Source organism: Lemur catta, chromosome 9 (genome assembly GCF_020740605.2).
Source record: "Lemur catta isolate mLemCat1 chromosome 9, mLemCat1.pri, whole genome shotgun sequence".
Taxonomy (NCBI): domain Eukaryota; kingdom Metazoa; phylum Chordata; class Mammalia; order Primates; family Lemuridae; genus Lemur; species Lemur catta.
The window spans coordinates 56,973,272-56,994,505 of record NC_059136.1 but is presented as its reverse complement, the minus strand read 5'-3'; the positions used below and the strand labels follow the sequence as shown (position 1 = coordinate 56,994,505).

Sequence of the window (21,234 nt, the reverse complement as noted above, 5' to 3'; positions counted from 1 at the left end):
ATAATCAGCCCACTTGTACAGAGGGCAAGTACTAACGTATCAAGGCAGAGGAATGAAGTGGGGAGGAAACAGAATGCTTGGTCCCCAACACCCTGTGCACTCAACAAACAAACAGCCATTTGAGTCACTTTGGTTCTCTCTTTTTATTCTTCAGAATGATAAAGACCTAAAGATTGTCCCTGTAGTGTCTTCATGGCTAGAATTACAGAAAACAGCATTTTGTCAGTTTGAGTAAGTCAACTGGAGTGAGTCAATTTTTAAAAAAAAAATCCTTGGGATCAAATGGAGCTGGAGGAAAGTCAGGGCAGGGGTGAAACGGTCCATTTGAGGTGTCTGCCTTCAGTGACAGGGGAGGGAAAGCAGAACACACAGGCCAGGTAAGCAGGATGCAAGGGAACAAGTGGAATCCAACACACCTCCTGAGGCAGAATTCCTGAAGCCATGTGAGTTCATGAAAGCTCTTTGATAAGCAGCAATGAACAGGGACTGATGCATCAGCACTTACGAATGGAAAAAATAACTGAAATGTTTCCTATGCTTCTAAATGAAAAACAAAGTGTGCACTAAGAACGTCGAGTGTTTCAGTGAGTTGTACCCAGGATCAGCTTGATATTGATGAGAGAGAACGTCAGTGAAATGGTCACAACCATAGGTTGTTGATCTTGCCTTGGATTCTGAAACCTGTGACTTGTTATGAATTGTTACTACAGCCCCTGGGCTTCTCTTTTTTTTTTTTTTTTTTTGCATATTTCATAGCATACAGGAAGATGGAACTGCAACACCCCCACTTCCCTCCCTCCCTTCCACCTCTTGTCTTCCCTTCTAAGTTTTGGTCCGTCTGGTAATGACAAAGGGAGCCCTGAGAGGGAGGGCTTCCCACCCCAAGACCCTTTTGTGCCCAGCATGGGCTGGAGTCGGGGAAGCAGCAGGCTCCCCCCTGTCAGAGGCAGAGTGTCGCAAACAGGAGCCTCTTCTGTTTTCCAAGGCGGAAAACCCTCCTGATGAGCCAGATCTTAAGCAGAGATAGGGAAACCACTAGCCAGGGTTTCTTAACCTCTCTTTATTTTTGATTTGCATATTCACTGACAAAGATCCTCACTGTTAAGAAGTGGTCTGAAACCTTTTTATATGCATTTAAGTAAAGTGATGCTGCTTTCCTTAATCCCTCAGAGCAGGGAGGAGAGTCAATGTTTATTAAATTCTCCTTTACAAACACCAGCATTTTAAACCTTGTCATTTTTTTTGACCCCATGAGGTCGACATTATTTGTCCGCTTTTATACAGATAGGGGAACTGAGGCTTAGAGAGGGGAGGTAACTTTTCCAAGGTCACACAGTAAACCAACAGTGGAGCAGGATTTAAACCAAAGTGCGTCAGGCTCTAGAATCTTCACTCCTCCTCTACTATTTTCTCCTTTCAGCCTCTCATTTTCTTAATTCTCCTGCCTCCTTTCCTATGGGGTAGTTTTACCAAGGACAGCATCTCCTCCATGCACTCTCCTAATTCCCAGTGACAGGGCAGTTGCCCCTGACTGAACCCCTGGCGGGGGGTGGGGGGTGGACTTGCTAAGAGCTTGGGAGTTTCTGATCAATTGCATTCTGGTAATATTTTATGACTAGAATAAAGGGTCCCCATCCTCTGATAATTTCAATCTCGCTCTCTCCTCTAACTGTTCTGTGCTCCTTCTTGAGAATACGATGTCATTTTGGTCCCCTCTTAGGTCATGAGGGCACTGGGATAAGAGAGAGCCAAGTTGAAATGTACCATGTGGTGTTGTGTCGGTGACTTCAGTTTTCACAATTATAAAATGAGGATAAGCATGGATTGATGGGCTGTCATGAACACTACAAGAAATAATGCAAGTAAAGAGCTTAGTGTGGTGACTGGCTTATAGAGGTGTCTCAGTAAGGTTTCTCCTGCTCCTCCTCCCCCAGAAATTGGAGACCAAGCAAGCAGGGTGCAGAACTGCACGTCTGCCCAGGGGACACAGTCTGGCCCTGCAGCTCTCAGCCGTCGGAGGTTATGAGGGGCTGGGGAGGAAGCTGACGGGGGTCAGCAGTGAGACATGGAAGGCAAGTCCTCCTGTCTTTGCCTTTTTCTCCAGTGGTCCAGACCTGGGATGACCATCTCAGAGACCTCACGGATAATATGACGAAGGATTGGGGGTGCACATTAGAGGATTGAGGGGAGCAGAGCTGAGGGGCTACCAAGATTGGATCTTGTATAAAATACAAGAACATGCATGGAAAGAACATGGAGTTTGCCCCCCCTATACCAGCTGTTTATTTTGGGGCATGTTGTGTCACCCCTCTGAGCCTCAGCCTCCCCATCCTAATGTTTATTGAGCAGCTACCATATGTCAGGCACCTGTTTGCTCAATTTTCATACATATTTCCTCTATATAGGAGGGCTTATATCACAAATGCTCTGAAAAATGTTATTATGTCCTAGTCTATTTTATGCCACTGCTTAACATTTTTTTAAGGATCATATAATCTGGATTTATTAACTTTAGGTAGCAATAATTTTTTTTTGAGACATAGAGTCCTGCTCTGTTACCCAGGCTAGAGTGCCGTGGCATCAGCCTAGCTCACAGCAACTTCAAACTCCTGGGCTCAAGCAATCCCCCGTCACTGCTTAGCGTTTACTTGTTTAAAAAATATCTAGTGAGCCGTAGACTTGTTGCCCTCATATTGCTTATATTCCAGAGATAATTCAAGGTATGAATAGGTGGTCATGCTTAGCACATATTGTGTCTTCAAAAAATATCAGTTTCTTTGGTGGACCCTCTCCCCTCCCTGCCCCTCCTTGCCCCCTCTTCCTATTATCCTCCCTCTGCCTCCTAAAAAAAAAAAAAGAAAGAAAAAAAATCGGTTCCCTCCTCCTTCAGCCTAATTCACTTTATTGTGGGCCATAGAGTTCAACTATTAAGTTGAATCACATAAAATCGACATTTTAAAAATCAAAAATGTTTAAATATTTGCAGAAATAGTAAAGCCCATCCTAAAATTCGTATGGAATCTCAAGGGACCCCAAATAGCCAAAACAATCTTGAGAAAGAAAAACAAAGCTGGAAGACTCATACTTCCTGATTTCAAAACTTACTACAAAGTTACAGTAATCAAAACATTGCGGTACACTGTTGGTGCAAATGTAAATTAATTCAAACACTATAGAGAACAGTGGGGAGAGTCTTCAAAAAACTAAACACAGAACTACCATATGACCCAGCAATCCCACTGCTGGGTATATACCCAAAAGAAGGGAATTTAGTATATCAAAAAGATATCTGCATTCCCACGTTTATTGCAGCACTACTCACAATAGCTAAGATTTGGAATCAACATAAGTGTCCAACAACATATGAATGGGTAAAGAAATTGTGGTACATATACACAAGGGAATATTGTATCATCACAAAAAAGAATGAAATCCTACCACTTGCAACAACATGGATGGAATTGGAGATTGTGTTATGTGAAATAAGCCAGGCACAGAAAGACAAATCTCATGTGTTCTCAGTCATATATGGGAGCTAAATATTAAAAACAATTGATCTCATGGAGACAGAGAGTAGAATGATGGTTACCAGAGGCTGGGAAGGGTAACTGGGAAGGGGGATAAAATGGGGATGGTTAATGGGTGCAAAAATATAGTTAGATAGTTAGATAGAATGAATAGTATTTGATAGCACAAAGAAGTGACTATAATCAAAAATAAGTTAGGGTATACTTTAACTAAGAGTAGAGTTGGAATATTCCTAACACAAAGAAATGATAAATACCTGAGGTGATGGATACTCCAATTACCCTGATTTGATTGATTCATATTGTATGCCTGTATCAAAACATCATATGTACCCTACAAATATATACAACTATTATGTACCCATAATAATTAAAAATAAAAAAAATTAAAAAAAAACCCATGTGGTACTGGCATAAAGACAGACATACAGACCAATGGAACAGAATAGAGAGCCATATATATGGTCAAACAATTTTTCACAAGGGTGCCAAGACCATTCAATGGGGAAAGGACAGACTTTTCAACAGATGGTGCTGGGAAAAGTGGATATCCCCAAGCAAAAAGATGACGTTGGACTCTTACCTAACATCAAATAAGAAAATTAACTCAAAATGGATCAAAGACTTAAACGTAAGACCTAAAATTATAAAACTCTTAGAAGAAAACATAAAGCAAAATCTTCATGACATTGGATTTGGCAGAGATTTCTTGGATATGACACCAAAGGCACAGGCAAGAAAAGAAAAAATAGACAAATTGTATTTCATAAAAATTTAAAAATTTTGTGTATCAAAAGACACTATCAACAGAGTAAATAAGCAACCCACAGAATGGGATAAGATATTTGCAAACCATATATCTGATAAAGCATTGATACCCAGAATATGCAGAGAATTCTTAAAATTCAACAACATCAACAACAAAAACCTGATTCAAAAATAGTCAAACTACTTCAATAGACATTCCTCCAAAGAAGATATACGAATGGACAATAAGCAATTGAAAAGATGCTCAACACTGCTAATCATTAGAGAAATGCAAATCAAAACTATGATGAGATACCCCCTCACACTCATTAGGATGGCTAGCCAAGAAAACAGAAAATAACAAATGTTGGTGAGAATATGGAGAAATTGGGACCCTTGTGCACTGTTGGGAGGAATGTAAAATGGCACAGCCACTGTGGAAAACAGTATGAAAGTTTCTCAAAAAATTAAAAATAGAATTACCATATGATGCAGCAAATTCACTTCTGGGCAAATTCACTTCTGGGTATATACCCAAAAGAATTGCAAGTAGAGTCTCAAAGAGATATTTGTACACCCATGTTCATACAGCATTATTCACAACAGCTAAAATGTAGAAGGAACCCACGTGTCCACTGACAGATGAATAGATAAGTAAAATGTGGTATATACACACCATGGAATATTATTCAACTTTAAAAAGGAAGAAGGTCTGACATGTACTACAATATGGATGAACCTCGAGGACATTATGCTGAGTGAAATCAGTGAGTCACAAAAAGACAAATACTGTATGATTCCACTTATATGAGGTAATTAGAGTAATCAAAATCATAAAGACAGAAAGTAGAATGGTGGTTGCCAAGGGCTGAGGGAAGGGGGAATGGGAAGTTATGATTTAATGCTGTGGTCCCCAAACCCCGGGCTAAGGACTGGTACTGGTCCATGGCCTGTTAGCAACTGGGCCACACAGCAGGAGGTGAGCAGCTGCCAAGCAAGTGAAGCTTCATCTGTATTTACAGCCACTCTCCATTGCTCACATCACCGCCGGAGCTCCGCCTCCTGTCAGATCAGTGGCAGTATTAGTTGCAGGAAAATAAACTCAGGGCTCCCACTGATTCTGCATTATGGTGAGCTGCATAATTATTTCACTATATATTGCAATGTAATAATAATAGAAATAAAGTGCACAATAAACATCATGAGCTTGAACCATCCTGAAACCATCCCCTCATCCATGGAAAAATTTCCTTCCATGAAACCGGTCCCTGGTGCATAAAAGGTTGGGGAACACTGGTTTAATGGGTACAAAGTTTCAGTTTTACAAGACGACAAATGTTATAGAGATGGATAGTGATGATGGTTGCACAGCATTATGAATGTGTTTAATACCACTGAGCTGTACACTTAAAAATGGTTAAGATGGTAAATGTCATGTGTATTTTACCACAATAAAAAATAATATATATATTTTTAAAAAATGGTTAAATAGCAGCAACTGCATATGCTCCAACATAATATGGAAGGGAGAAGGGCTTCTTTAATTTTAAGCAGTAATTACAGTAATAACTTGCCAGGGGAAGCTTGATTGGATTCTTCTTTTCTTGATTCCTAGGAAATGATCCCATCCCATGCTTTGTTAAATTTGGCTCTGAAAGCAAGGCATCAAATCAGACTGACGAGTGCTCACCAGGGTAAAAACCAGAGTCCAGCAGCAGTGTCCCACATTAGGAGCCAACAGGTGGAAGCGAGGGAATGGAAAGGCGAAACAGCAAACAGAGGAAGGTTGGCTGGCATGCTGCCCGGCTGCACAGACTGATCGTAGGCACCTGGGACAGGTGGACGCTGCTGGGGCCCTCTCTCTATCCCTGAAGTCAATCCAGTGGTCATCCCAGAGAAAATAGTACCACTTTGAACCCAGGCGAACTGCTGTCAAGGGAGGCTCCCAAAAAAACTTACTCTGCCCAAATATAACGCTCCTTCCACAAAAATTGGGCAGCTCATAGAATTAAACTCGATTAACATTTAAATGTCTCCAACCCTTGATTACCATATCTCATCAATAGCTGCTCTCAAGAGCAATTATTATCATTATGGATGTATTGCCTTACCCTTTTAACTAGAATGATAATGTCCAGTGTAAATAAAGCCTTCTTTGCTAATTTCAATTGTGCACAATGAATAGCCTGTTTTTTTTTTCCTTCCCCTAGGGTTCTTTGGACTGAATTTACTCTGGTTCCTGAAGTGTGGAAAAAGTAAACAAGGTTTTGTTTGGATTCCACCCTTCATTTTCTCTGGACTAAAACACAGCAAAGTGCTAGAAAGTTATCCGAAAGAAAATAATTGTCCTGGGGAATGATAATAGTTTTAAAGAATATTAACAGAATGACAACAAAAACAAACAAAAAAAATCTAGAGGTCTTTATAATGAAAGAGATGAGAGGGGAAATGTTTGGCCTATTTTCAGTTGCTTTGTAGTTCCACAGAAAGGTAAACAGTTTTAAAATTTATGTTACATTTTAGCTAAGCAGGTATTCAGGTCATTAAAAACAGGGTCCCTCATGGTAGATTAATTATTGCACACAATTGTATCATATTCTGACATAAGAACTTAAAACAATCAATATAAAATTTTTCAAAGAAAGATGATATGAAACAGTATCAAGGACTTAAAAACACACACACATATCACCATTGTTTTTTGTGGCTGTGTATAACTCCATGGTATACGTATTCCACATTTTATTAATCAAAGGCAATATATGTAACCTAAACATTTTTATTCCCATAATATGCTAAAATTAAAAAAATTAAAAATTAAATTAAAAAAGTAAATGAATTAAACACACACACACAAACATACACACACACATAAAGAAGCAAAAATCATCCACATAAGTGCCCTTAGCATTTCTTTGCAGTCCTTAGCAATCCACAGAGTAGTCTAGTTAGTGAGAGTTCACTTGTCTCTGGGGAATGTGTGAATCCTTCCCCAGGGTACAGGTGTCCCTCACTGGACACAGCCAGCCTGTCTCTGGAAAAGCTGCTTGGACAGAGGAGGTGGGTGTTCTCACTGACAGGCTGACTGCCTCCACGAGGAACTTACTGGAACAATAACATCTTCCTGGCCTATTCTGAACGCTGTTTTGAGGCTAAAATGAGCAAGGCTTTTAAACGATTTGAAGGTCTACAGCAGAAAATAATTTGAAACAAAAATTTCACGGGTAGTTAGATATTCTTTCTTTCAACAGTGATCACTGAAATGAATTCTATTACATTTAGAGTAAAAAAGTTAGGAAATAGAAAAACACATGGTACTACATAAGGTAACTTAAAAAAATCGTATCTTCATTGGCCCACTTAAGGAGGATTTTACAGTGGTTAATTAATTCTCACCCCAATGTCAATTTGTGTCTAGAGGTTTGTTTAATGCAGGGTAAATTCATAAAGGTGCTCTAAAAATCTATAAAATCTCTACTATTATCAAAAATGGATTTTTTTCCCCTTGTTCTAAGTCTCTCTTATCAACAAATTCCTTAAAAATTGTCTTTGGTGTATTCCTAACAAAGGCCAAAAATATATTTGAATTGGTGGTGAATAATGTGCAAATAAGTCTTTAAAAACACACATTTTCCTTTGATTATAAAAATAACTGCCAGGAGCAGGGCCCGTGCCTGTAGTCCCAGCTACATAGGAAGCCCGCTTGAGCCCAGGAGTTCTAGACCAGCCTGGGCAACACGGCAAGACCTCATCTCTAAAAAGAAAAATATCATTAAGATAGCAAATTTCTCTGGGTTAATTAGAACCCTGGGGGAAAAAAAAGTACCACCCAAAAATATCACCCATAAACCTATAAACTGGAGTCAGCCGTAGTCAATATTTCCGTGTAACAGGCAATTTGCCACACTCGCTCTGCAAAATGTTCCCACACAGGGAGCCCCAAGGGCTGTGAGAGACCCCAGCTCCCTGGGTTGGGGGGCACCCACACCAAGGCTCAGCTGTGTTTGTCACCAGAGCTGATCGTGCTCCTTATAATGTAAGTGATCTACTTGACTCTTAAATAAACAAAGGAAATATAAGTGTGAAAACAAAGAGAATTGTTCTTTCTATGTGAACTCAACTGATTCTTTAGAAAGGCTCCACCAAGTCAAGATTTTTAGAGTAAGAAGCACTCTGCACTCGGCTGTCATTGCAGGGCCTGAGTGCAGAGCACGGTGCACTCTTCCCGAGCTGCAGGCATGCGTTCCAGCATGGCGGTGGGCGCTGAGGCAGCCATGTGCATCACCCAGACGGGCGTCTCGGCCCAGTAGATGGAGACCTGGAAATGAGCACTGTGTGGACTTCACCTCCCTCCATTGGACATGAGATCACTCAGCTGGAGAATCTCCAAATCTAGAGGACTGGAGAGACTCCCAAGGGCACCTGCTAGTTCCACATACTTTTCAGGATCTACCCCAGATCCCCAGTTGAATAACCCATGACTGAAATTGATGAAAGCTTTAACTAAACACCAGCAGTTCTTCCCCCGCTGCCGCACCTCCCTGCCCTCACCCACTGGCTTTTTTCCCTTTTGGTTTTCCTGATTTTTAACATGCCAAAGGCTGTTTAGGGATAAGTCAAACTGTTAACCCAAGCTGTGCTAGTCCAGAACTCCCATGCAGATCTCCAATTTCAGAGTGTCAGATAGAAGGAAATATAAGTCAGGCAGCATTTCTGGAGGGGGGAGGGAGTGGCAGCGGGGTGCCAAAGCTGGGCGAGGTCTCAGTCTTTCCTGGGTACCTGTGTCAGGAGCTTCCCAGCTGTTTGCTGGCTGGCAGGATAAACTGAGGCAGGCAGCAGCCAGCTTACTTCCCATCCACACGTCTCCATAGGCATAACAGCCCCACTAGTAGGAAGGGTTCCTGCAGTGGGCTCTGTTACCTTCACCCACTGGGACTACATCCCTCTTCCCAGCCTTGATGTGGGGGCCCTAGCCTTGTCCCATGGATGCCATATAGTGGGACTCTCAGTCAAGCCACCAGGGTGGGGTGAATGGGGCCACTGGACCAAAGCTAGACCCCATCACATGCCTTCTCCCAGGATCTGAGTCTGGAACTAGGTGCAGAGAATGGTGTGACAGTGACCTGCACCGACCATCCACTCATCCCCACAACTGAGAGCTGGAGGAACAGCCCCAGTTCCTATCTCTCTTGACCCCAGATAATCAGCTTTCTCTTTCATTCCACCAGCTGTCCATACCCTTCCACTGAAATCCATTTCTGGTTAAAGTAGCTGGAGCTAACTTTTTCTGATTGTAACTAAGAAATCCTGAGGGGGGCCCACTCACAGCAGTGTGTGTGTATTTGTGTGTATGTATGTGCATGTGTGCATAAGTGCATATGTATGTTTTGCCTGGGAAGCACAGCCTGGGTCTGTGTATTTTCACAGTCAACCATACAGCAAACATCTATATATACAGATATATTCTCTTCACCAACTAACTAACCTAAGGCCACTAAGCTAGGTACAGAAAACAGAAAAAGGAGTAAGATGCAATATCTTGCTTCAAAGTGCCTCTCCCTCTCTCTTTCCCCTCTCCCCCTACCCCCTTCTGTGTCAGCCCAGCCCTTCTAAATTGGTGCCTCAGTTGGTGCTGGTTGTGGTGGGGCAGGAAGACTATGTTTCTGCATGGTCTTGCCTGCCTGGCAACAGTGGACTGGCCCACAGGGCAAACACCTGATCTAACCTAGGCCAGTCATATTTTTCCTCCTAGAAATTGAGAATGGGGGTGAGGCGAGAGGAGTGGCAGGGAGGAGAAAGGGTGAGAGAATGGCTGAGAAAAAGGTTGAGAGAGAGTTGGTCAGTTCCCTCCCTGTGGCTCAACCATGAAAACTAGAGTGGGATGAGAAGCCACCTTCTTCTGCCCACCAAGTAGACTTAGAAGCAGAGCAAAGAGGCTTGCCCAGAAAGAAGAAGGAACAGGACTGTCAGGGGTGAGAGGGACTCTGGGCTCTGCGACCACCCATGGCAGTGTCCCCTTTTGCCATCACTGCATGTCTGTCTTTGGATTCCATGAGACAACCTCCATCCTTATAATGCATTTCTGCCTGGGACCAGCCCAAGCAGGCTTCTGTGCTTGCAACCCGGAGTCCTAACTGATACAAGCCTAAGTTCCAAGTGCTCTGGGAACCCAACCTACAGAATTCTCTAGGCATGAGAAGGGGCCTTCTAAGGCTGCCCACAGGAGGTGGCATTTCTCTCCTCTTGTTTAGGACGAATGTTCAGTTTTTCTTATACACTGAAATCTCATCTCGGGTCTTATCTTTCATGCTTTGTCCCTTCAAGGTTAGCACTGAATCCTCTAGATGAGATTAGTTTAAATTTTATTTTATAATGGAAAACAACTATGTAAGAATGTAGGCACCTGTTTTATATTTAGGGTAATTACTCCCAAGAGACTTACAGAATGAGGTATTGGCACATTTTGCTATGGTTGCCACATTGTACTGCATTCAGTAGCTTCCATTTGTATGTTCCATGAAGGTAGAACAACATGCCACTACCGTGGATGAGGATTTGAAGCAAGGCTGCCCTTCACACTGTCTTTCACAGGAACATCATCAGCGGTCACACCTAATAGGTCTTACCAGTGTAGGCTTACACTACGCAGCACGCAGAACCAAATCTTTTCCTGTCATGGCTGCCACGTCTGAGAATTCTTTGGTCACATTTAAATTCTCATTAACACCATTCATTAATAGATCTACCTCAAAGGTAGAGTTCATACCCGCACTCTCATCAATATAACACATCATTGGTGATTTTAGAGTGACTTAACTGAATTGGAAATTTGGGAATATAAACTGGACATGTTTAATTTGGCTTATTGCTTTCCTTCATTCTTTGAACAAAATCTGCCGCAGATTTGCTCTTACATAGGTGGTTTGCAGGCCTGGGACCGTGTGGGGAGTGGAACTCTGGATGGAGTTCAGTCTGAAGCCTCAATTTGGCTCTTTCTGTTGAGAAGTCAAGACCTCAACTGTACCTCTCTTAATTGGAAAGATGACATTTAGACCTCCATCTTTAATCTTTATTTTTTTTTCTCACCTTGTTTAGACTCTAGGTGGGAAAAAGTAGTGTAACGTATGGGGGGCCTCTTTGGAGACCCCAACAAACTGTCCGTGAAGATTTTTCCAGCCCTATCTTAAACATGCTGAGTTCCAGTGTTTCCCAATGCTGGTTAGGGAAGACATATTTTGCTGTGTTCAAAAGATACTTTTATAAACCTATCATCTGTAAAAGGTTTAAATGCCCTGGCATCAAATTCATGGCTCCATTTTTTGCAGTGACTTCACTGACTTTGTTCACATGTAAAAACTTGAAATGTCTATCCTCTTCTTCAGTTTGGTAACATTTTCACCTTGCATTATTTCATTTACCCTAGCTCTTAATATGATTGTCCTAAGGTGTGTTCTTTAGATATGGTCATTCTTTACATAATAAACACATAGCAATGTTCTTTATTTCCATAGAGCAATAGGATCTCTTGTAATTTTCTTAAAATAGGTGGTCCTCTTAGTTTGCTTTTTTCTCCATTAATGATGAAGACATGGGCACAGAAAAAGAATGTTAGAAAAATGTAGAAGAGTAATTATAAATGGCAGTTGACACCCAGCTTGAGGACTGTGGAGATGCGGGGCCTGGTAGAGACTGTGCAAACAGGAAGCATCTATCTTTGCTTAGGGCCATGATGGCCACGTGAGTCCAGTGTTGTTGGATCACCTGGTTTTTTAAGAAGAAAATGAAATCATATTTTTATGTAAAATTTTCCTTTAAAAATACTGTCTCCCTTTTTAAAAATCACTGAACATATCAGCAAAGTACATTTTTGGGTGGAATCCTCCCTACCCCCAGCCCCACCGCCAAGGGCTGTCAGTTTGTCTATTGTCAGAGACAACAGGGAACCTCTAAGGTTCTTTGGCCTCGTGGCTGCCTGTATCAAGAAATCTGTGGAGGGGAGGGCTGGGGCCCCTCTTAGGGACAAGCTGTCTTCCTTTCAAAGGGCTGAGACACCTGCCGCAGGGAAAGGAGGGGGTGGGGATAGTGGGTAGATCCTGGCTAAGAAACCATTTGCATTTTGCCCGGGGCAACCCAGGCAGCGGGTGACTCATCAGAGCTTTCTCCCAGATTCCAAGGAGGCAAATTCTACCTTCAGAGTTTCATTTCTTTGCTTTGACTTTTCTTTCCCTCCTAATCTGCCCATTCGCACTGATTCTATTTTTTAAACCAGAGAAGTTCAGGCTCAGTTGAGGTTTTATAAATTGGTGGATATTTGGTAAATTCCTCCCAACTGAAGGACACAGCTAGACAGCCCAAATAAGGAAGTCAGAATTAATTCAACCAGAAAGCCAAAATGTCTGGGATGAAAGATAGTAGCCAGGAAAAACAAAAAAGAATTTAATTTATTATGGAAAAAATATAATTATTAAAAAATCCTAAATAATAAGAGACCTATAGAACACTCTATGCTCTGCTGTGAAAACTGAAGAGACTTTCTGAGAGGATACATACACACTGATATATTACACAGTATCCTCACATGTACTTTATTTTTACAAGCCCTTAGTTTTAATGAGTTGTATCAAAAACAAGTTTTTTTTAAAGCTTTGAAAACTATCCATATGTGGAAGGCAGCCTTTAGGATAATCCCCGAGGGTCCCACCATCCCGGTGTAATTTCCTCTCACCTTGCACCAAGCGAGGTCAGTGTGACCAACACAACACAGCAGAAGGGATGGTATGTCACTTCCAAGATAGGTTATAGAAGATGCTGTGACTTCCGTTTTGGTCTCTCTGTCTCTCTTTTTCTCTGCCACTTGTTCTAGGGGAAACCAGCTGTCACGCCTTAAGGATATTCGGACATTTTGCGGAAAGATGCACAAGGCCTGTAATTGAGGTCTTCTGTCCAACAGTCAATGGAACAAGCACATGAGTGAGGCTTGGAAGGAGATGCTCTAGCCTTCAGATGACCAGAGCCCTGGCCAACAGCTTGATCATAACTTCACAAGGGACCTTGCGCTGGACCCATCTAGTTGAACTGCTCCCAGATTCCTGACTCTCGGAAATTGTGTGGTATAATACATGGTAGTTTTTAGCTGCTAAACTTTGGGGTAATTTGTTACACAGCAAAAGATAACTGATATGTCATTGCTTAATTTTCAAAATGCTTACATATTCACAAATACAAACAGAACTCCTAAAATTGTTACCATTTCTGAGTTGCTTCTGTTGAAATGTCAAAGGCCCTCTTAAAGCACAAAATCATCTAATAATTCATGCCTTACATGCCACAAAATTACAGACAACTCTGACTTTGAGCACATCACGGCTACAGAAAATATGTGGCAGCAACTGACACGATGAGAGAAATAGAAGATTAAACCTAGGATTGCAGGATAATTTCTGTGGGTTCTTCCTTCTGGACTATTTATGGTTCTGGTGGAAGCCTAAGGAGTCTATTTCTTTAAAATCCCTGGAATAAAGAGCAATCATCTTTCTCTTCATTCCCACATCAGTCTTAAAGTTATTTCAGTTGAACTGCTTTAAATACAGCTAGAAATGCAGTATGTATTTAAGACACAATTTGCAGAGCCGTTTGGCTGGTGCACAGACTCGATGAACAGGAGTATTAGAAAGTAAGGCTGAGAAAAGTAAGTTAATGTCCTTTCATTCTTGGCCCTTAGTGCTGGGGTAAGGAACCCAGGAGCCACACATCAAGTGGTTGTTAGCTGTCTGGATCAAGATCCTAACCAGGTCCACAGAGTACATTTGGTTGTTGGCCTTTTAGATCTATTTCAATGTCGATTCCTCTCCTCTGCCACCTCCACAATTGTTTTTCCCACGTCATTGCCTTGTTGCAGGAACTAACTCTGTTTCCTATAGGCTTCCCAACATTCTAGATTTTTTTTTTGTTTGGTTCCTTGGAGTGTCATTCAACTTGCTTCCCTAGCTCCTTTATTTCTTATAAACAGACATTAGCTCTAGAGGCTTGATTAGATTCAGCTTCATTTTTTCTTTAATAAAAGCCTACAGCGCCTGGTATTCCTGGGCAGTCTCCCATCCAAGTACTAATCAGGCCCAGCCCTAGCTTAGCTTCCAAGATCAGATAAGATTAAGCACTTTCAGGGTGGTATGGCCATAGACTGAGCTTCATTTTTTAGGTAATAGTACCTCAAAGATAGTGCCAGAGCCTTGGTCATGTAGTTCCTCAGGAGGGCCTCAGTGTCTGGCTATTCTACTTTTAATGATGCTAAGATTGATCAATGGGTTTAGGTAGTGACCACCTGATAGCTCATTCTAAAGTTTTCCATTAACCCTTCACCATATTAATTTCATCCATTGATAATCCCAACTGATTTTTTATTTTAATTAATTAATTTTTTTTTTTTTTTTTTTTAGACAGAGTCTTACTCTGTGGCCCTGGCTAGAGTGCAGTGGCGTCATCATAGCTCACTGCAACCTTAAACTCCTGGGCTCAAGTGATTCTCCTGCCTCAGCCTCCCCAGTAGCTGGGACTACAGGCATGTGCCATCATGCCCAGGTAATTTTTCCTCTGGTTTTTTTTTTTGGTAGAGACAGAGTCTTGCTATGTTGCTCAGGTTGGTTCGAACTCCTGGCCTCAAGCAATCCTTCCAGAGTGCTGGGATTACAGGTGTGAGCCACTACGCCCAGTCCAACTGATTTTTGAAGAATAATCTCTGCTACAACAATACACTTGGTCCACTGGGGTCACAATTTATCTACAAAAATTCACTATAATTCTTTACCCTGAACCCCCAGAAGCTATGTCTTCCACTGATGGCTGTATCTTCAAGCGCTAGACAAGTGATTCTCAAACATTAATGTGCATATAAATCTCATTAAAACGCAGATTTGGTTCCGGAGGTCTGAGGTGGAGCCTGAGATTCTGGTTTTCTAACAAGCTCCTAGGTTATTTTAAGAGCTGGCTGGCCTGTGGCTACACTCTAAGTAGCAAGACCTTATAGCATCACTAACATCTAACATCCCAGCAGCCAGAAGGAGCGATAGGCCACTCAGAGATTTTCAAGATATTTTCTCATGATTTAGGCCAACTGCCCAGGAATCAGGAGGTCATTAGAATGGGGCAACACTACAGGGTTCTTTTCCTGGCAAATTTGCCCTCTCCCAACCTGGAAAACTACTACATGGGGACCAGTCATGGCCTCAGAAGCCCTTCCTTACATGCCGTCTGCCTCCACTGCCTGAGCCCATGACAATTCCGCACCTGCTGGGCTGGAACACACCCACTCCCCACCCCGTGAATATCTCTGCCTAAAGTGCTGCAACTGGAGAGGGAAAAAACTGAGAAAGATGTACTGTGCTCTGGTTGTTTCCAAAACCTGGTGAACTGAGAAGGCCGTGGACAAGAAACTATCGCAGAGGCCTGTCTGATATCTACGGGGTACCCTGAGAAATGTCAGGGCTTTCTGCCAGGACCATCTAGGGAGAACTGACACCACCTCATGCAGGGAAGACAGGGGCTGTACCAAGACCAGGGCAGATAATAAAAGCAAATGATCCCATCAGCGAATGTGCAGGTGATTGCCCTAGACTTTTACTGCCTGAATCTCACTGCTCCCATTGGCTTTCATGCCTTTGTATCTCTCAGCATGAGATCCCAGATCCAGTCTTAATATCTCTTTTTGGCCCACTTAAGTTTTTAGGGCCCTCCTCCAAATACTCTTTCTAGCATTTTTGACCCATCTCCCCAAATTTGCATTCATGATTTATGGCTCGGCACATACCTATGACTTGGGGATCCCAAGCTTTGGACAAGAATAGTTCTCTTCAGTCTGTAGCCTTGTAGACCTCACCCCAGGCCACGTGTAAGCTGGGTCTCTTTATATGGAAGACCACTGGGGATGGATCCAGGCACTTGGGGTTAGATGGAGGAGGGTCTCGATTGGTAGATTAGGTTGCCCTATGTGTACCGAGGAATTGCTGAAGGTTTTCAAATAGGGAAGGGGCAATTTCATGATATAAGGTAATTTGAATATGTTTTTCCAGGTTGAGACATTTTCAAGATGCTGAGGCATCAATAATAAGCACGCCTCATTAAAAATCTCAGCGGGAACATTCTGTTCTGCTGTAGCACCAGCCATGGTCCTTGGGTTCTCATTTCGGTATTTTCCCTTGGGTAAATGTCATCTCTTCTCAGTTTATTTATAGTTCATTTAGATCATCAAAGCAATAATAATAATCCCCAAAATAGGGAGAGATGCTCTGATGATCATTGGGATACATAAAAAACATTTCCATACAAGAGTGAAAGTGAAGAGGGTGATATTAATACAATACTCCACAACCACCCTCTCGTACTCTCTATCAACCCAATTTGTGTTATTTCCTTCAAGACTTTGCATAAAATATTATTCCTCTGTGAAGCTGTTCCTGAATAAATCTACTACATTCTTCATACTCAAGGCTAGGAGGTGGCATGGTACAGGATTTGGAAAAAAGGCAGATCTAGATTTGAATTGCACCTCGGCTCCTTACATTATCCAAAATGAAAGTCAAATTTATAACTATCTGTACTATGGAGCTATTAATATTGTGTTATCACTGTTGGTTTTTATAACCAAATGCTAGTCTTCTACTTCTTTGTTGCTAAGATAATCCTGATTTGTTCTTTTTGTTTTGTTTTGTTTTGTTTTTGTTTTGAGACAGGGTCTCACTCTGTTGCCCAGGCTACAGTGCAGTGGTGTCATCATAGGTCACTGCCACCTCAAATTCCTGGACTCAGGTGATCCTCCTGCCTCAACCTCCCCTAGTAGCTGGGACTACAGGCATGCACCACCACGCCCAGCTAATTTTTCTATTTTTGTTAAAGACAGAGTCTTGCCATGTTGCTCAGGCTGGTCTTGAATTCCTGGCCTAAAGCAACCCCCCCCTCCCCAAAGTGCTAGGATTATAGGTGTGAGCCTCCACTCCTGGCCTGATTTGTTCAAATATTGAGTGGAGATTCCTTCATCTCATGGAAAGGGGCTCTAGCTTCTGATCTATACTGGTCATTTGATCAGTTCTGGCCAGTGAGATACAAGACGAAGTCTGATGGGGCTCCTGGGAAAGATTTTCATCCCTGCAGTGAGTGCCCTGTCTACCTTCTTCAAGGCTTTAAACTGAGTTCTATAAAGACATGATACTTTCTACCAGGAGAATCAAAATTGTGTCTATACAGATATATGTGAGCATAAAATATATATATATAACTATATAATTTTAGAAGTCAAATAATTACATTGAGTAATAATATTGAAAATAACATTGTTTACAATCCATGCCTCACTCCTTCTCACTTTGCAGTTCCACTCCTAAGAGGCAACTTTTTCATTAGTTGAACTTTCTTTTAGAAATACTACCATTTACTTTTATATTTCTAAATAATATGCTGATTGGCTAACCTAGAACACGTTTCCAATTTTTCCTTTCCACCTCAGGGCTTGGAAAAGCTAGATGTGTACTCTCCCAGTCACCCTTGCAGACAGGAGTTGACTGTGTGATCCAGTCCTGGCCAATGAGAAATAAACTGAAGGTACGTTGGAGACTTCTAATTTCAATGCTGACATTGCGTTCCAGATAAGTGGCATGGCTGAGGCTAGCAAACTCCCCTTCTTCCTTCTTACTGTCTTAAAGGCAGATGCAATGGCTGGAGTTGAAGGGATTATTTTGTGCCCACAGGGAAAAGGCCAAGAGAATCTTAGAGATGCCAGAACTGACATCACTGAGCATCAGGACCAAAGCCAGGGCTAATAACTTTCAGACCATTGTTTTTTTCATATGAGAAAAACGAAATCCTATTTTTTTCAACTACTGTTAGTCAGCCTTGATGTTGCCAGCAGCCAAAAACATTCCTCACTGATACTTATATTGCTAGTTTTTGATTTGTGAGTTTTAGACAGCTATCACCTTTCTGCTGTACCAGATGATGGCTTAACTCTCTTTCTCATCTTCCCTCCACTTCTTATCCACACAACACCAGTATCTTCCTCCTTCTACCTTCCCAACTGAGTTTTATCACCAGTTTTAGTAAATTATCATTCAGTAATTCTATTATTATGATCAAAGGAATATTATTCACTATTGAGCCAGGTATGTGCTAAGATTAATATGATTATATTTCCATTCTTGTACATTTTTTTCCCCTGGAGTACTGAATGCTAAATATCTGCTTGGTTTTTTCTGTATTGATCACTAATACTTTCCACATCCATAAAGAATCTATCAGTATAATTTCCCACAATCTTAAATTGAATAGTTGGATTCTCCCTCTATGTCCCCATCCAGGGATCTCTGTTGACAGAGAAGTTCAGTTCCTCTCTAAGCCTGCTACAAAGCCATCATTCTCTGACTTCCTTCTGTCTCTTCTGTTGGCTACCCTGTGTTCTGAATCTTAAGACTGCCCCTTTGTGTGTTCTCCCATGTTTCAATAAAAGATATCATCCAATATCTTTCTGAGAAAGAGTGCATGAGAGGCAATTTTTGAGACTTTGCATTTATGAAATTAAATTTTATTCTACCTTTAAACTTCATTGATAACTTGTCTAAGCACAGAATTCAGTATTTAAAGGCATTTTTCTAATATCTTCAAGCTAGTGGTGTTGCTAAAAAGTCTAATATATCCTGATTCTTGATCCTTTGTGTGTGAGCAGTTTTTCTTTGCCTATTTGATTTTATTTTTGCTCTCTAGAAAGGTCAGTCCAGAAATTTAATGATAATCACCTCAATTTACGGCTTTCAGAATTCACTATGCTGAGCAGTAAGTAGGTTCTGTCAATCAACAGACTTATAATACTTTAGTTCTTAAAAATAATATTTTAAGTTTTTTCTAATAATTTTCTTCCCTCCTACTTTTTCTTCTCTCTTTCTGAAACATCTGTTAGCCACGTATTATATTATACCTTCTTAATTGACCCTACAATTTTCTTATCTTTTTAATTGTCCATTTCATTGTTTTTTTTGTTCTACTTTCTGGGAGATTTCCTAGATTCTATCTTTAAACATCCATTAAAGGCTCTATTTCAGCTTTTATATTTTTAATGTTCATAAGCTCTTTTTGATACTGTAATATTTGTTTTGTTGCTCTTAAATAGTATGTTATTCTTGTTTCATGGATATAATTTTTTCTTAATTATATAATTTTTATACCATTCCTATACTGTCTGTTTTTCTCAAAGTAATCCTTTTAATGAGACTTTCATTCTGGTCTTTTTTCTTATTTATTTTATTTTTTTTATTTTTTGAGACAGAGTCTCACCTGTTGCCCCGGGCTAGAGTACCTTGGGGTCAGCTTAGCTCACAGCAACCTCAAACTCCTGGGCTCAAGCGATCCTCCTGCCTCAGCCTCCTGAGTAGCAGGAACTACAGGCACATCTCCCACACCCAGCTAGTTTTTTCTATTTTTAGTAGAGATGGGGTCTCACTCTTGCTCAGGCTGGTCTCAAACTCCTGAGCTCAAGTGATCCTCCTGCCTCAGCCTCTCAGAGTGCTAGGATTACAGGCATGAGCCACCATGCCTGGCCTATTCTGGTCTTTATACTTCATTTTTAAGGCTTTTCTCGAATGTTGGTGATCCCTGACCTCAAGTTTATACTTGAGTGTGGCATAGAAAGCTTACTAGAGGCTCTCTGTGAGGTTGGGTCTGGTGGGCTTTGTTGAAAGGAGATATGGTAGGCAGCAGGCTTCTTCTTTCCTTTTTCCCCTTCCATCCTCTCTCTCTCTTTCTGATTGGGGAACACCCATGTATCCATATCTGCAGATCTTTTTTTCTAGGAGCTTATAATTTATTCAAAGAAAGATCCAGATTCCCTAATCTCCAGCCTTGGGGCAGAGGCATGGGTGGAGGTGGTATAAGCTTGGCCCCCGGGGGGAGGAAGCTAGGAGACCGTATCTCTCTGATGAGCATAGGACCTTCACTTACTCTCCTCTTTATAGGTCCAATGCCTCACTCCTGATGGGTCCCATCATGTACCCAAGTGGGAAGTCCTCCTGGTTCACTTTGACTAGAATACACTTCTGTCTCTTGCCAGCATGGAGGAGGGATGGTGTTTTGGGCTGAATTGTATCTCCACAAATTCCAATGATGAAGTTCCTAAACCCCTAGTACCTCAGAATATGTATTTGGAGTATTTGTATTTGGAGACAGGGCCTTTAAAGAGGTGATGAAGGTAAAGTGAGGTCATATGGGTGGACCCTAAGCCAATATAACTTATAAGAAGGAGACTGGGAGACAGACATATGTGCTCACAGCAAAAAGACCATGTGAGGACACAGCACGGTCACTGGTCACCTGCAAGCCAAGGAAGGAGGCCTCAGAAGAAACTAACCCTACTAGCAACCTGATCTTGGACTTCCAACCTCCAGAACTGTGAGAAAATAAATTTCTCTTGTTTGCATCACCCTGTCTGAGATACCTTTTTATGGCAGTGCTAGAAAACGAGGCTAGATGGGACCCTGATTGTACCGGGTGTAGGTGGAGATGGAGGTGTGGGTGTGACAGCTCTGTCAAGCTTTTGAATCAATCCCTCTGGTATCAGCCTTACCACTCACTCCCACCTTCAATGATAATTGGAAACTTGATTTTCTAAGTCTTTCTGAGGTTCCACCTGCCAAACAGGCTTGATCCGCAATGTCTACAGATGTTCAGATTCATCTTTCTCAACTCTGCTAAATCAATTCCTACTCTTTTGGTCACTTCCAATTTCCAAACATTGTTGTCATCTTTTTTTTGAGACAGGGTCTCTTTCTCTCACCCAGGCTGTAGTACAGGGGCACAATCAGAGCTTACAACAGCCTCAAACTCCTGGGCTCAAGTGAGCCTCCTGCCTCTGCCTCCCAAAGTTCTGGGATTACAGGTGTGAGTCACCATGCCTGGCCTGTTATCATCTTTAATCCTCTCACCTCCT

General features: G+C 41.6%; 2 long non-coding RNA genes and 1 pseudogene across 3 annotated transcripts in view; 1 reads left to right on the top strand and 2 right to left on the bottom strand.

Moving 5' to 3' along the window:
- LOC123645244 overlaps positions 1-21,234 on the bottom strand; it is a 64,275-nt gene that overhangs the window by 37,718 nt on the left and 5,323 nt on the right. The gene's annotated exons all lie outside the window — the stretch shown is intronic.
- Positions 14,336-14,455, bottom strand: LOC123645349 (annotated as a pseudogene).
- LOC123645246 lies at positions 17,260-20,469 on the top strand. The gene is made up of 3 exons (XR_006737463.1): positions 17,260-17,416; positions 17,770-17,864; positions 20,264-20,469. It is a non-coding gene; the product is annotated as an uncharacterized LOC123645246 (long non-coding RNA).